Source organism: Schistocerca americana, chromosome 3 (assembly GCF_021461395.2).
Source record: "Schistocerca americana isolate TAMUIC-IGC-003095 chromosome 3, iqSchAmer2.1, whole genome shotgun sequence".
In the NCBI taxonomy this organism is placed as follows: domain Eukaryota; kingdom Metazoa; phylum Arthropoda; class Insecta; order Orthoptera; family Acrididae; genus Schistocerca; species Schistocerca americana.
In genome coordinates, this window is record NC_060121.1 from 586,103,847 (window position 1) to 586,119,138 (window position 15,292).

The 15,292-nt window shown below is 43.6% G+C and overlaps 1 long non-coding RNA gene across 1 annotated transcript in view; it reads left to right on the forward strand.

The window, feature by feature from the left end:
* Positions 1-9,419, forward strand: part of LOC124605697 — a 341,780-nt gene extending 332,361 nt beyond the window's left edge. The window contains exon 3 of the long non-coding RNA XR_006978671.1: positions 9,338-9,419. This is a non-coding gene — a long non-coding RNA (uncharacterized LOC124605697). The remainder of the gene's footprint in view (positions 1-9,337) is intronic.
* Positions 9,420-15,292: the final 5,873 nt, after the last annotated feature.

Below are 15,292 nucleotides of genomic sequence, written 5' to 3' on the forward strand. Positions count from 1 at the left end.
TGTGTTCACCAAAATGTGAGAGGTGCGCTCAAAATGACATGCGTTCTGCACGTCGTCTTCCTCATGTAGTTGCCCCTTTTAGTTTTCTCTGCGTTGTAGGGCAGGTAAAGGTTACGAAGGCTTCGATAAGAGACTCGAGAGGGGTGCTGAATGTTAGAAGTGTACAGGTAAATTTATGGAAATTTGTGGTGAGGTCTTGTGGGACCAAACTGCTGAGGTCATCGGTCCCTAAACCTACACACTACTTAACCTAACTTAAAATAGCTTACGCTGTGGACAACACACACACCCTTGCCCGAGGGAGGACTCGAAACCGCACGGACCGCGTCAAGGCGCCCATGATCGCGCGGCTACCCCGCGCGGCATACAGGAATTTGGGGGAGGACGGGAGGAGATATCGAAACCAGAAGTAAACACACGCCCTAACGGTCCTTCCACGTTTCCCTGAAGTTTGCCTATAATGGTAAGTTTCCAGCCGGTGTGAGAAACATTGTCCACATCATTCAGCCCGTGCAAGGGTCCTTAAGTTGCGCTTCCATCCCAATGGTACACATTCTCTGTACCCTCCCGCCTAGCGCTACTACGAGAGAAGTTTGAATAACATTAGTACTTCCCCTCATGCGTTCATCAGATAACATTCGTTAAGCAGTACCCGTGTTAAGATGACAGCGTTGTTCTCTAAAATATGCTGAGACACGGAACTCACTCGAAGTATTTAACCTTCGATCATACTGCAAATTACTGGCTTAGCTTCTCATTGACTTCGTCGCAGTTAAAGCGAAGAAAAATTGAAACAACTATTTTAAAAAGAAAATTTATACTAAGTTTTTAAAAAGGCCAAGATTTTATTAGAATGTTGGTTCAAATGGTTCAAATGGCTCTGAGCACTATGCGACTAAACTTCTGAGGTCATCAGTCGCCTAGAACTTAGAACTAATTAAACCTAACTAACCTAAGGACATCACACACATCCATGCCCGAGGCAGGATTCGAACCTGCGACCGTAGCGGTCGCTCGGTTCCAGACTGTAGCGCCTAGAACCACACGGCCCCTCCGTCCGGCTGTTGGAATGTTCAAATTTTTTTATCTGCTGCTCGGGAAACATACAGCTTTGGGACAGGGAATATTACTGATTATACACCTTTCTTAGGCCACGATCATACAAATGTCGCCTAGGAAGTGTTATAGTGCGCTGTTATCAATGACGTACTACCACACAATATTTCACTGAATTGGCAGCCAGGAAGTGGAGAAAATATTGATTACAATTATTAAAGCACGAAAATACACTTCCAAAGCTAGTTAAAAGAAAGTAGGTTTCGCGGTAATTTGTCATCTAGTCAACGGCGCACATCGTTTGTTTGAGAAGGGGTGCTGTTGTTGACTACGAAATTTGGAGGCGGGTGATAGGGTGGGGGAAGGGGTACTTTTCACAAAATAAATGTAATACAGACGTTGTGAATGGTGGAGGTGGTGGTAGTAGTAGTAGTAGTAGTAGTAGTAGTAGTAGTAGTAGTAGCTGTTGTACGTGCTTCTCTCCAGGCAGATGTTGCATTGTAGTCACCCAGAACATTAATTCAAAGGTTTGACTTCCTTACGCGGTCAGTATCATTGTCAGGACGTGACATATGATATCAGAGTCGACAACACGGACGTAACTACTTTTAAAGCACTAAAGCACCCGATAAAATGTGCAGTCACGCTGAGAACAAGCAGCGCCTTGCCGTCAGAGAGAATGGAGGGATGAAGATTAAACAAAGAGAGGGAAAATAAAGAACAATAGAAAATAAAATCGACCTCGATATATGTTCATATGCACGCATCATGTTGACGGTCAACACCTGTACCTTGTAACTATTCATTTGAATGCGAGCGAAATGGATTTCGGCCCCTTCAGACAGTGCCAACAGCTCACAGCTATACGGAGGTTACTTGACTTGTCCAGAGCACCATCCCAGGAGAAAACTAGCATCTGCTTCGTGAAGGGAAAAGGGCTGCAAATTAAGTGGAAAGTAGCCATCCTACTCGTAGAAACTTCACAGCTGCAATCAGTTTGCTGTTTGAGCCCATCCCATGCAACTCCATTTTCAGGAGACAGCGCGTTCCTGACACTAAACACTTTACCTTAAGTCTCATTCACTAAGAGCAATGATAAAGGTAGTGTGTGTGTGTGTGTGTGTGTGTGTGTGTGTGAAAAAGAGAGAGAGAGAGAGAGAGAGAGAGAGAGAGAGAGAGAGAGAGAGAGATTTTCTACCTGAATGCCAGGAAACGTGCAGCGGCTGGTAGGAATGCAGAAGCGGGCGGCTACCCGCGTGGTGCAGTGCAGTGCAGGCAGGCCGGCCGCAGTGAGTCACTCAACGCGATAAGTCAGTATCTGCGGCACGGCTGCAGCCCAGCACGTTCAGCAGATAGTTTCGCGCCTGCAACTTTGCTTTGTGTCTGACGTCACACATCCACTACTTGTTCTTGCCAGTTCCTATTGGCCGTTACTGTCCGAATTCGCAATGTAGAGTCGTCATTTTCTACTTCTTCGTCATATTTAGAATTTTTGCCATTAAATGTCCACAACACCACTTGACTTGAGTTGCTTCAGACCTTACAATATACGTATTCTAGAGTCGGTATGCTGGTTTTGTTTTGAGAGATCAATTTCTCTGATTCGTTTAATTACACCACATTCGTTCAACTTAATTTTTCCAGGTGTTGCATATTCAACCACCGTCTGGTTTCAGATTTTGGTCCCTATTTTCATGTTTTAATCTGTGAACTGTATTACTTTTTTACCATTTAAATTAAATGCAGCACTGCTTGCTTTGGGGGTCGAGCAGCCCCACATTTCTGTAGTCAATACTGAGCGACGCCACCTGGGTAGTGGGTGACTGCGAACGAGTGATTTGGAGTGATAAATGACGCTGTACCCGTGACAATCCGAAGGAAGCTGTTCGGTTTGGCGAATGCTTGTAACGTTACCTGCCAACGTATGGAGTGCCAACAGAGAAGTACGAAGGAGATGGTGGTGTGTTAAGGGGGTGTTTCCTGTGGTTAGGGTATGATCCCCTTATTGCACGTAAGAAAACGCTAAATGTGGAAGGATATGAAGACATTTTACAGCACTGTGTACAATAGAGGAACAGTTCGGAGAGGATTGTTCGCATCAACATGACAATGCACCACGCCATCAAAGAAGCATATGTGAGGCAATGGTTTGTGGACAATGTTGTTGCTGTTGTCGTCGTCTTCAGTTCACAGACTGATTTGATGCAGCTCTCCGTGCTACTCTATCCTGTGCAAGCTTCATCATCTCCCAGTACCTACTGCAACCAACATCCTTCTGAATTTGCTTAGTGTATTCATCTCTTGGTCTCCCTCTACGATTTTTACCCTCCACGCTGCCCTCCAATACTAAACTGGCGATCGCTTGATGCCTCAGAACGTGTCCTACCAACCGATCCCTTCTTCTAGTCAAGTTGTGCCACAAATTTCACTTCTCCCCAATTATATTCAATACCTCCTCATTAGTTATGTGATCTACCGATCTAATCTTCAGCTTTCCTCTGTAGTTCGAAAGTTTCTATTCTCTTCTTGTCCAAACTATTTATGGTCCATGTTTCACTTCCATACTCTACACTCCATACAAATGCTTTGAGAATAGACTTCCTGACAATTAAAGCTATACTCGATGTTAACAAACTTCTCTTCTTCAGAAACGCTTTCCTTGCCATTGCCAGTCTACATTTTATATCCTCTCTACTTCGACAATCATCAGTTATTTTGCTTCTCAAATAGCAAAACTCATCTACTACTTTAACTGTCTCATTTCCTATCCCAATTCCCTCAGCATCACCTGATTTAATTCGACTAAATTCCATTATCCTCGTTTTGCTTTTGTTGATGTTCATGTTGTATCCTCCTTTCAGGACACTGTCCATTCCGTTGAACTCCTCTTCCAGGTCCTTTGCTGTCTCTGACAGAATTACAATGTCATTGGCAAAACCTCAGAGTTTATATTTCTTCTCCGTGGATTTTTATTCCTACTCCAAGTTTTTCTTTAGTTTCCATTACTGCTTGCTCAATAGAGAGATTGAATAACATCGGGGATAGGCTACAACCAAGTCTCACTCCCTTCCCAGCCACTGCCTCCCTTTCATACCCCTGCCATCAGGTTTCTGTACAAATTACAAATAGCCTTTCACTACCTGTATTTTACCCCTGCGACCTTCAGAATTTGAAAGAGAGTATGCCAGTCAACATTGTCAAAAGCTTTCTCTAAGTCTACAAATGCTAGAAACGTAGGTTTGCCTTTCTTTAACCTATTTTTTAAAATAAGTCGTAGGGTCAGTACTGCCTCACGTGTTCCAACATTTCTACGGAATCCAAACTGAATTTCCCCGACGTCGGCTTCTACCAGTTTTTCTATCCGTTTGTAAGGAATTGGTGTTAGTATTTTGCAGCCGTAACTTATTAAACTGATAGTTCGGTAATTTTCGCATCTTTCGACACCTGCTTTCTTTGGGATTGGAATTATATTATTCTTGAAGTCTGCGGGTATTTCGCCTGTCGCATAGATCTTGCTCACCAGATGATAGAGCTTTGTCATGGCTGCCTCTGGCAAGGCTATTAGTAGTTCTAATGGAATGTTGTCTTCTTCCGGGACCTTGTTTCGACTTAGGTTGGTTGTATGGGTCGATATATCGCAGATTTGATATTCGAAAAGTTGAGATCGATCCTCGACAACTTCATCTAGTATGCTGCTAAGCTTTGCAATGAGGAAACCACATTATCATATCAAATATTTCTGACGAAAGAATTCGGGAATAATTGCAAACAGAAAAATATCTGTGTAGTTTGTAACCATTGTGGTAGGCTCAGGTGCCATTGTTTCGATCGTGGAAGTATGTGGACTGCATGGCTACCAATTGTCTTCGTTATCTAACGGTATTCGTAACTGTTCCCACAGGCTTAATTTAATTTCATATTCATTACTTCGAAGAGTAAAATATTTGAGCAGAACCTTCCTCATTACGCGCTTTCACGTTACTTTGTTACTTCAGGGTCCCTTCTGACATTTCTACTGTAGCGCATGATCGACACGAAACGTATGTCTTTAGCACTGCACGAAGTGACGGAAACTGATTCTCCCCGCACCACCCGTCAGCTTTCGAAAGCCCGAGAGCGCCTTCCCCTCTACCAGCAATACAAGGAAGCTGGCTCTGTAAAACGTTTAGAGACTTATCACTTTTAGAATGTTGCAGTAATTTGATATTTTTATTTTTTAGGAACGTTGTGGAAAATAAATTTAAATATAAAAGGGTCCTGGTACCTAGCATGTCCCACAGTCAACAAAATTGGGGGATATTGGTTGTTGTGTATTGGTTCAGAAGAAAATAGAAATACAGAACTGAATTTTAATTCCGTTTACTTTTGTTTTGCTGCCTCAGTGTGCATGTCTACTGAGGTTATAATGCATGAATTCATGCATGTTTTACAACCTGATAGAGCCTGAGAATACGGGCTTTAGTAATTCCATGATAAGGAAAATAACTCAAGCGTATAGGGTCGGCGGAATTCCGACGTTCGTTCTTCCAAGGCATCTTCCGCGAATGAAAAAGTAACATGGTAAAAGTATTTTAACTATATCTAGAGTGCCGGACCTTAGTCATTCGGTTTTCTTTCGTAATCATCTCCTTGTGGTGTGGCTTTGCTTCTGAATTCGTCACTATCAAACTTCTTTCCTGTCGTTAGACAATATTGTATACACTGTACGATCGGATTCCATTAAATTGTTTCGAAAAATGTTTTGACGCACACGGTAAGTAGACTGCCGTCCTCTTTCGGCAATCAACAATCATTATCGTACGTGGTGTGTGAATGGGCGTGGAGGATGAGGACATTTCGCTCTTATTCCAACGACTGACATTAAAAACATGGGAAATTTTTTGAAGCAGATGAATTTTAAGGTTTCGAATAAACAAATACGAATATTTCGAAACGTTAGGGTTGGGTGATAGCAGAGAAAGATCTGATGAAGGAAAATGCTGGAACAATAAATAATGCAACTATATGGTCGTTATATTGAGACGAGGAGTGCAACTGAAATGAAAATACTTAGTCTTCTTTTAATTACGACACTTGCGGAAGACTATAGTGGTTGCTCTTTGCTGCGATGTCCACTGTCAGAGTCGTAAGGAGTAAGCTAACCAATGTTAGCTGTTACGGCTGTAGGGGTGGCAGTTATCACTGAAAGAAATGTTCTTTTTGATCTCCAGTTTAACCTCACTGTTAAACAGCTCAGAATAACTAGTTTCTGAATTAACAGATTCTTGGTTGTTTATTGCTCTTATTTCAGCAATACACGTGGACACCGAACAAAGATCGAAAAATTCTAAAACTTCTTCGCACTTTCGTGTTATCCGTTCCAAGATATATACTATAAAAATATCAAACAAATTAGATAAATGAAGGAAAAGTTAGTCTATTACCGTTCTCTCCTTTTGTTGAAAAGTAATGAGGGGTTGAATATTACAAAAAAAAAAAACACACACACACACACACACGTATTCTCCTACTGATACCAATTTTTTAAATATCTGCTAAAAAATCTTCTGGTATTCGATGATTATAACACTGTTTAGGAACTGAAAATAGTCGGTGCTAAAGGGTGGAAACTGTCGTTGGAGGACTCATTTTCGTGTTTATTTCCGAGGGCTACAAGCAGATAAAGGGCACTACGTTGATACAGGCAGCAGATATACTACTTTCTATTTATATTGTAAACTATAAGTGAATTGCTGATTTGTGATTTATTACTGTTGCTATAGCTTCCTTTTTCCTTTAACTTCATAGAAATGACAGAAAAATAATAAACTTTTGTATAAAATTTGTAGCATTCTTTTCGTTTAATTATTTCGAAAGGAAAGCTCGTTTTCTTGTTGAAGATGTACCTCGTAAAGGGAATTGGAATACAACTGATTTTTTTCTTGAGGGAGCCAAAATTCTCTTTCAGAAAGTTTAGATGAACCAGTTAGATAGTAGGCAAAGCAATTACGTGACAGTAGTTACAGTGTCAATAATGAATTAACCCATTGGCCAATATTTATTGTCCAGTCTGTTCATAGATACTTGTGTTCTAATGTGTTGATCCGTAAGTTGACTCTTTTCATTGATATCTTTCAAAGACGGTATGAATCGTTCAAAAGCTACGGAATTTCATACCAAACTCGCTTTTAAAATAAAGACTTTGTTTAAAAACTAAAAATCTTAGCACTACTAGTACCACAAACTGATACATCGGTTTTATATCTGGTTATTAGTAAAAAATAAAGATACCCGTTATAATCGAGACCAAACAAATACCGAAAAACAGCGGTATCGGTTTTCAGCGGTCGGTTTTTCTCATCCCTGTCCTGGGCTGTAGCACCACCGCCAGCTGACATGCCTAGGAACTGCTGGAACTACTACTGGCTTGCGTATAGTTGAAGTGTTGCTTTATACAGGAAAGAGTGTCAGATTCCAGGTTACGCGATTGTCGTTTTGTTTAAACTCAGCTACAAAGTCAACATTTCACGTGCATTGGCCAGATTCCGCGACATTTGTTCTGTTCCAAATTTGCAGTGTTAAATGGTATGAGATACATCAAGGAAAAGGTGAACCCGGTACTCAAGTTGTTCCAGAACAAAAGTCATGTTTATCGGACTTCGTCCGTGAAGCTAAATATATAAAGGGTAGGAAATATTTAAATGTCAGGTCGCCAGATACCAGATCAACAGCCTGTATTCGGAAGAAAATACGGTGAGCTTGATGTTAGTAATGAAATGTTCGGTGAAATTATGATCAACGGTGGCGGAACAGTCTGCAGATTACAAAAATGGCGCTGAGCGCTATGGGACTTAACATCTATGGTCATTAGTCCCCTAGAACTTAGAACTACTCAAACCTAACTAACCTAAGGACGTCACACAACACCCAGTCATCACGAGGCAGAGAAAATCCCTGACCCCGTGCAGATTACATACACAAAAATCTGAAGATTGTTATTCCCTTACCCTCATTACAGCCTCGGAGACCGAAGTTACCGCGTATGTACCAGCACTGAATATAAATCATTCTTGCAATGAAATCTCCTGAAATGGTTGTTGTATTTTCACTTTCTTGAGTATACGGCATGGAGCTTCGACACCCTTTGGAAAAAGTCATAATAGCCCCCCTGTCCCCCCTCCCCCCCCTCCACATATGTATAATGTGGACCGATATGAAATAAATTACTTACATCAACAGCAAACTCCCGTAATTAATCTCCTTGACATTAAAGCTGTAATCGACTTCTTTAAACAATGTAGCAGGCTACAATCTGGATATGAGAAAAACTAAAGTTGCACTGTGTTCCAGTATCCAACGAATTACCATAAATTTCTTATTTACAATATCTCGAAACTTTTATCAGTTCTCAGTGCTATTTCCTTATTCAAATCTTAAAACGAAAACCCTTTTTCGTCTACATAAGCTCACAGATCTACTTTCATGATTCAATAAAAATACAGAACATTTCATTTTTCTTCAAACCACAGAGACAGGTAATATTTCCATTGTTACGCATTAAAAAGCAAAAAACAATTGTCTCTTTTGTAACGGAATATGCTGCCTCATATTTTAAATCTCTGACTCGTTGAAACGTTTACGTAACTCACTCCCAGATTTCACTTTAGTCGACGTCCATGGATTCTCTCTTTCAAATTCTCTTTAGTCAGTAAACGGTTTTTTATGTTGCTGAGCAACAGTCACACAATAATTTTATGCCATTTTCGAGTGACTAAGTTTGTGATAAAGCAAGCATGATGTTCTGCAATATATGTTAATGACATAAACAGTCACTTGGAAATGGCTTAAAAGGCCGAACCATGGGTCGTAATTAAACAAACAACAATACAGCCAAACGGCGGTGTGTTCATTTACAAATCTCTTTAGTCACACCAGATGGCAAACCCTCTTCTGTCACGGATCGTCTCTTTCTTCCGCGAGTGTTACATACATTGATTTCGTGACGTGAAAAGCGAAAAAACAGAATAAAATTCTACTCTCTCTGTTCACACGTAGTTTTAAAAAACATTTCACTGAAATTGTATGACGTGTGCGCGCAAAGAAAATTACCTGCATTTCTAAAGGAAAAAAACACGCAGCTTCCGAACGGAATTAGCTCATCCCACTGGTGGAAATCTACAGTAAGAGCGTTACCTTACAAGGTTTCTGGCGCATCGCTGTTTCATTGTGTGTGGGATAGGTAGTATCTGTAGTGGTAGAGCAGCGCAGTCCGTAAGCTGACAGCAACCGTGTCTGTCCGCAGTAAGATGACCCAGCGGCCGTCCCCGGAAGCGGCGGTGGCGGCGGCGGCAGCAGCAGCCTCTGCCCCCGACTCGGCGTCTGCGGAGCGCGTGGCGCGCTACAAGGAGGAGCGCCGGCGGCAGCTGGCGGCGGCGCCCACCGCCGGGCCCGGCCCGCCCCCGCAGCGCCGCTTCATCTCGCGCGCCGCCTCCGCCGCCTCCGCGACTGCCGCCTCAGCCTCCGCCTCCTCGGGCGACGCCCAGACGGCCGCCGCGCCTCGAGTTCGCACGACACGCACCTCCCGCCTCCGCTCCGCGGCCACCGCCTCTACCGACTCCAGCCCCAACGCAGGTGAGTGCTGTGGAGTCCCACCTCCCACTGCTAACCGTCACCACGAATGGCCCCGTATTAGCCGCATTTACCCCCCCCCCCCCCAAAAAAAAAGGCCACGAAGAACTACAGTGAGGTACGTACGAAGGCTTCAGGGGCACTGCTGCGTCATCTTATAAAATATTTGCACTGAAGAGGCAAAGAAACTGGTACACCCGCCTAATATTGTGTAGGACTCTCGCTAGCACGCAGAAATGCCGCAAAACGTGGCATGGACTCGACTACTGTCCGAAATAGTGCTGGAGGGAACTGACACCGGAATCTTTAAGGGCTGTCCGTAAGAGTACGAGGGGGAGGAGACGTCTTCTGAATAGCTCGTTGCAATTCATCCCAGAAATGCTCAATAATGTTCATATTCGGGGAGTTTGGTGGCCAGCGGAAGTGTTTAAACTCAGAAGAGTGTTCCTGGAGCCACTCTGTAGCAATTCTAGACGTGTGGCGTGTGGCATTGTCGTGCTGGAATTGCCCGAGTCCATCGGAATGCACAGTGGCCATGAATGGATACAGGTGATCGGACAGGATGCTTACGTCTCACCTGCCAGAGTCGTATCTAGACGTATCAGGGTCCCGTATCACTCCCCACACCGTTACAGAGCCTCCACCAGCTTGAACAGTCCCCTTGCTGAGATGCTGGGCCCATACCCGTACACGTCCATCCACTCGATACAATTTGAAACGAGACTCGTCCGACCAGGCAACACGTTTCCAGTCGTCAACAGTACAATGTCGCTGTTCACGGCGAAGCGTAAAGCTTTGTGTTGTGTAGACATCGAGGGTACACGAGTGCGTCTTCGACTCCGAAATTCCGTATCGATGACTTTTCGTTGAATGGTTCGCACGCTGACGCTTGTTGATAGCCCAGGACTGAAATATGCAGCAATTGTCGCAAGGATTGCACTTCTGTCTCCTTGAACGATTCTCTTCAGTCATCGTTGGTCCCGTTCTTGCAGTATCTTTTTCCAGTTGCAGAAATGTCGGAGACTTGAGCGTTATCGGATTCCCGATATTCACGGTACACTCGTGAAATGGTCGTATGCAGAAATCCCCACTTCGTCGCTACCTCGGAGAAGCTGCATCCCATCGCTCTTGCGCTGACTATAACACCACGTTCAGACTCACTTAAATCTTGATAACCTGCCATTGAAGGAGCAGTAACCGATTTAACAACTGCGCCAAACACTTGTCTTATATCGGTTACCGCAGTGCCGTATTCTGCTTGTTTACATCTATCTGTACTTGAATACGCATGCTTATACCTGTTTCTTTGGCGCTTCAGTGTAAAATGCTCTAGCACTACGATGACTTGGAGTTTCGGTCTTCCTGGAAGAATATACTGAAATGTTGGTTACTTTAATATTTTATTGTTTAAAGCATTTTTTAAAGATGACGCCACAGTATACCCAGAAGGGTTTTAAGTAGATTCATGGTACTACGAATCTATACTACTATATCAAGACAAGATGGCGGCTGGTGGTCATAATCTTCTAGGTGATCAGAAGAGAAAGGTTGTTAGCAAAAATCTTATAGTTTTGTGACCGATTTGCTGCAAATTCTTACTAGATCACTATATACACGGACAAGAAAAAAAAATCCCCAGTTTCCCAGTTGAAATATAATTTTTCTTGGATAAAAACACACTATACAGATAGTGAAAGCATATTTTTCCGTGTTAAATGTCATTGTACTTTCCCTCGTAGCTGTAAAACTCACCAGCCAATGACAACAGATATTCAGGGCATAGGATGCGTTATGTAGTCAGCCAACAGCAACATCACTGATAAGTAGCGCGAACAGACGAATAGAAAAAGTTAATAGTTTACATACATTACAGCTACAAGAATAGCTAAGCTCACATATAATATTGGTCGCCGAAATTTTTTCACTATTTGTGGTATCGTAAGCACTCAGCATAAATTGTAGCAGCTGAACGTTTCTGACAATGGCGATTATAAATTTCACTGCTATGCAACGAACATTTCGTGGATTACTTGGCTGAATACCTGTCCCGTCGACCACTTCGACTTTTTCATGGAAAAGCAAGTTACAAATTAAATTGCTCAAGAACTAACTACAGACTTTTTTTTTTTTTTTTTTTTTTTTTTTTTTTTTTTTTTTTTTTTTTGAAGAATAGTTTACTTTTTGCCATCGTTAATGCATAATTTGTAACCTATGAAAGAACTAAAATAATCATGGAAGACTAACGTTATAACTTGGTCTTCGTTAGCTGATATATCCTTTAAGACATATTAAACACACATGTGCCAGCAAAATTTTAAATAATCGCTTAAATGGCTGGTCTTGCGGGCCCGAAATTTTTCTAAGTGGCTGGTCCTGAGAAGTTTTCAATGAGAGTCTAACGCTCTGTGATTTAAGAAATTCATCACACATTCTCACATGTAACGTAATTCATCCTGCGTAAAAGAAAATTTAATTTTAAAGTAACGCTTCTCAAATCACCGTTCACAATTTTTTCCCTAGACTTGTTAGAAATTTAAACAGTTGTGACGTCACTCTTATCTAAACGAGACTCACAAGGAAGACGAATCGTAAGCCGTTTGTTGTTACGGAATACTGCATAGTCTTCGACACATTTTGCTGTCGACAGACGCTTGTGTGTACATTGTGTTTTGTTGTGTCGTAAATGGCGCATTTTCCATGCAACTAAAGTTTTAGTTTGGTGTTATTCTTTTGTTTGTTTGTTTGTTTATGTTTTATTGCTGTATTATTATTCTGCAGTTGTGCTAAAGTAAATTTTTTTGTTAGAATATCAATTCTTAACAGTCAAAAACACTTTTGGGTACTACTAACAATTTTACATAAATTTTTATAATGCCTTTTCGTTTAAAATGCTCAAATACATGAGATTTCCGAAATGGGTTTCAGGATGCTCCGTGGCGATGACCAAGAACGGTTTGGTTCGCCAGGAGGCAGCGATCAGCCTGTGAGCTAAATGAAACGCCTCAGCGCTTTCCCAAACTTCACGTTTGCAAAACACTTGCCGGAGTAGCTTCCGTGGTTGTACACAGCCTGACAGAGTATGTGAAGGCCGACATGTTCGGGTGCCAGTGTCGCTTCGTGCAAGTACACACGGTCGGCTGCTGTGTAAATGATTTAGAGTCGCAGTTCTCTATGACAGGTAGAGCGCTCACCAGACTGCATTCGTGAATGCCTTTTTTGTATTGGTTCGAGTATGTGCGGTATGTAAGGGGGACGTGAAAGCTTCAGTGGTTGAGTAATCACTATGAAGGACACAGACTTGCCACTTACTCCATAAGACAGTGTTACCAGTACGTGACAATTTGAAAGGGGCCTCATTGTGGATCTCCTTTTGGCTGGCTGGTTGAATGTCCGGATTTGTGTGGTATTCGGATGTGACCACGTCTGACCACCGCAAGAGAGGATCCTTGTATTGTGCGCCAAGCACATCGCAACCCCTTCACATCTGTGCTCGCCGTCCAAGAACAAGAAATGAACTCCCTGCAACTTTCTGTGTCGCCGAGCACCATTGGTACCAAGCGAGGTGGCTCGGTAGTGAGCGCATTGGACTCGCAGTCGGGAGGACGACGGTTCAAATCCGCGTCCGACCGTTATGATTTACTTTTTCTGTGATTTCCCTAAATCGTTTTGGTCGTGCGGTAGCGTTCTCGCTTCCCACGCCCGGGTTCCCGGGTTCGATTCCCGGCGGGGTCAGGGATTTTCTCTGCCTCGTGATAGCTGGGTGTTGTGTGATGTCCTTAGGTTAGTTAGGTTTAAGTAGTTCTAAGTTCTAGGGGACTGATGACCATAGATGTTAAGTCCCATAGTGCTCAGAGCCATTTGAACCATTTGAACCTAAATCGTTTCAGGCAGATGCCGCAGTGGTTACTTCGAAAGGGCACCGCCTATTTCTTTCCCTATCCTCAGATCAATCTTGCGTTGTGCTCCGACTCTAATGACCTCGACATCGACTGACGTTAAACCGCAATCTGCCTTCCTTTTCTATTAATTTTTTTATTCACGGAGTAGCAGTAAGACAAGGAAATGACCGTACCGTGCTCAGGCTGCCGTCGACGTCAGCACCGAAATGGCTGCGTTTGGAGTGGTACCGTGACCGTTAATCACGGACTGCTGACGAATCAAGTCCCAATGTGTTCAGCGATGAATCCCGGTTCTGCACGACCCAGGCGGCTATTGTCAACGAATATGGCGCGACCTAAGAAGAGGTCCCTTTTTTGTAAGGACACAGCGGCGTTATTCTTGGCGATATGGTGTTAAGAAGCCATCGGTTTTGGTTCCAGGTCATGGCTGGCAATGATTAAGGGAACTCTGAAGGCACAACGGTACGTCACGGACATTCTGCGTCTTCATGTGTTACCTCTCACGCGACAGTATTGTGCTGCCGTTTCTCAGCAGGAAAACGGTTGTTCGCGTGACACGTGTCTCCATGAACCGTGTGCGAGATGCTAAGGTACTCCAGCGGCCAGCAGGCTGCCCAGATCTGTCCCAGATAGAACACTCGGGCGTCAACACCGTCCCAGAGCAAGCATCCAGGGCGAGTTAAACATTTGTGGGCCAGCTTGCCTCAGGAAAGGATACATCGCCCTTATGAGAACCTTCCCAACGGAATCAGTGCACGCACCCAGACCATAGAGTTTGCAGTTTCACTTAGAAAAATGGGTCCATACTACTACGTTCTCTTAAATTTGACTCCATATTGTACTCACTGAAATAACATCACATAACCTCTCAATCCGTGAAGTTTCGCTTTTTTTTTTTTTTTTTTTTTTTGCCAGGAAGTGTATTGTTACCACCAAGACGCTGTTTTCTGGGTTACGTTACACACAAAGAGGAACACACAAATCCTTGTCAGGGGCAGGATTCGAACCTGCGACCTCCAGTACAACGTCCCCTCAGGGGACTCAGCATTTATGTGCTGGGTACGGGCTTGGCGAACCCGGGATCCCCGAGCTGGGGACTGGCGTGCGCCGCCAGTCCTCTGACACCGTAAGCTCTGGGCATGCTTCAGCGACCACCGTGTGGCGCAACGGTGGAACGTTGTGTGTCGCAGGGACCGGGGATCTTGGCTTGATTGCCTGGATCGCGAGGATGGTACACACCTCTATAAAAAACCCTTCAGTCTTAAGGTGTGCTGCGCGCCGATAAGATGCATGGCTGTTGAGGTGGAACAGTCGCTAGCGGGCGACCTCTGAGGAACCTGCCGCACCTCAGTTGTATAAGGCTTACCCAGGCATGCGGGGCTCTGTCTGGGCTGACGTTTCGTTCCCTAGCTGCTCGTGGGACGCACATGGCAACCACGTATTTCCCTTCACCAACTTCGCAATCAGTCAAGCGCATGAGGGAGGCTAGTCCTCCAGATATGCCGATGGAAAAGAGTAACAGGGCTCATGGAGTCGTAAATGACAATGTTTTCATCGTGATTAAGAGGAAGGAGGGCTCATTTGAAAAAGCGTCTCCTTTCTACATACATAAAGGTTTAGAAGGAATCGCAGGTACACTGAAATCTATCAAACGCCTGAGGAATGGTACCCTGTTAGTTGAGACTACTAGGGCAAAGCAAGTGGAGCTGCTTCGGAAGTCACCCAAGTTA